Below are 1580 nucleotides of genomic sequence, written 5' to 3' on the forward strand. Positions count from 1 at the left end.
TGTGCTAGGTGTTGTAAGGAATGTAGAGGTGATTTCATCACTATACAAGAGGCTGCGCAGACTCCATGCTAATGCTATTCTAGGTGAGGGATTTGGGTAGGAGAGGCACCTGAACACCTTCCCCACAGATAGAGGACGATCATTTATCCTTTTTTCCTTATGACCACCTTCCTGGCAGGAACTCCACTGTGAGATCTGCTCCTCAGAGGACTGTGAAAGGGTGCAGCCTTCTCCTTCTCCTCTTGAAGGTAACGAAATTCAGAGACAAGAAAGATCCTCCATTCCTTTCCTGGTTTTCTCCACTATTAAGAGCCCTAAGAATGATATCAAAGCATCTTGGTCTAAGTAAGACCACTGAGAAGGGAAAAACTGAGCCCTAAAAGACCACTCCCACCTCTGAAACAAATGCCAGAAAAAAAGTTAAACTCGTAAAAAAGTAGAAAAAAAAAAAAAAAGAGGTTAAACTCTGAAGAACCAAATTTGGCCAGACAAGCTTAACTGAGATGTGAAGAAAGTTCAGAGGACATTTTGTATTTTTGGGTTTTTTGGGTTTTTTTTGGAACAGGATCTCGCTGTGTAGTTCAGGTGGCCTCGAACTCGCAGCAATCCTCCTGCCTCTGTAATCTGTTCTTCTCAATCCTATCGTTTTCAGATGAGGAGGAAACCGAAGTTTGGGCCAGGGTTGCGATCTCAAGTAGTAAAAGGCGAAGGCAGGAATAATCCCAGGTTTATTCACCAATTTCACTAAGCACTTTCCGGTTGAGAACATTTTAGAAGCGCTAGGAGACGCACTCGTTGGGCTTCCTGAGCTGCAAGGCTCCGTGTGGCCTCCAGGCGGCGCCCACGGCCGACGACCTGGGCTGAACCGGGCGGATACAGTGACCACGCGCCTGCGAAAACCCTGACTTGCAAATCCGCAAAAGCAGCCACAGCCCGCGCAAGGCCTTAAGTGTCCTTAACGCCAAGTAGGCGGGCAAGGCAGATGCCCCAATCGCGCCTCCCCTTGGCACCCAGAATAATGCACGGGTACTGTGGGTAGCACCAGCTGGAGAACAAGCGCATCAGCCTGGCCGCGCAGGCTGCAGCGCGCCGAGGGCTCTGCGAGCTGAGACCGCGCATGCGCGCGAGGAAGTACGCCCCCTGCGCGTCTGAAGAACCGTTCGCTGGGGAACTGTGGGCACAACCTTGCTCCCAGCAGGGCTGAAGCCTTTGCTGTTTTTTGCAGCTTTAGCCCTCAAGCAACCCAAACTGTTCCAGCCAAATTTTCCTTAGGGCAAGACTTCCTGATGTAAAAATCACGCTGCAGCTTCGTTTTATTTCTGCGAACGTTCCCTCCTCAGCCCCATAGATGGGCCGGGCGCCCGGCACTCTTAACCTTAACCTCAATCCACAGCCGAGGGAGCGCCGCCCCGACCCCACTTCTCTCCGCCGCGGTCTCCTGGGCCCTGGCTCACCCCTATGCGCCATTTCTTCGCTTGCCTCCTTCAGGAAACGCTTCCTGATTAAGCCCGGGGGACCGCAGCCGCCCCGATTGCCCTGGAGGGCTCTCGAGGCCGAATGCGCGAGGCTCCGGGCGGACG

The 1580-nt window shown here is 52.9% G+C and overlaps 1 protein-coding gene across 1 annotated transcript in view; it reads right to left on the reverse strand.

The window, feature by feature from the left end:
* Positions 1-711: 711 nt before the first annotated feature.
* Sema6c (sema domain, transmembrane domain (TM), and cytoplasmic domain, (semaphorin) 6C) overlaps positions 712-1580 on the reverse strand; it is a gene marked incomplete in the record, with an annotated part of 13856 nt that continues 12987 nt past the window's right edge. Inside the window, 1 exon segment of the mRNA XM_013509907.1 lies at positions 712-1580.

The sequence above is a fragment of the Chinchilla lanigera genome, unplaced genomic scaffold, assembly GCF_000276665.1.
Source record: "Chinchilla lanigera isolate Chin_1 unplaced genomic scaffold, ChiLan1.0 scaffold00187, whole genome shotgun sequence".
NCBI lineage: Eukaryota > Metazoa > Chordata > Mammalia > Rodentia > Chinchillidae > Chinchilla > Chinchilla lanigera.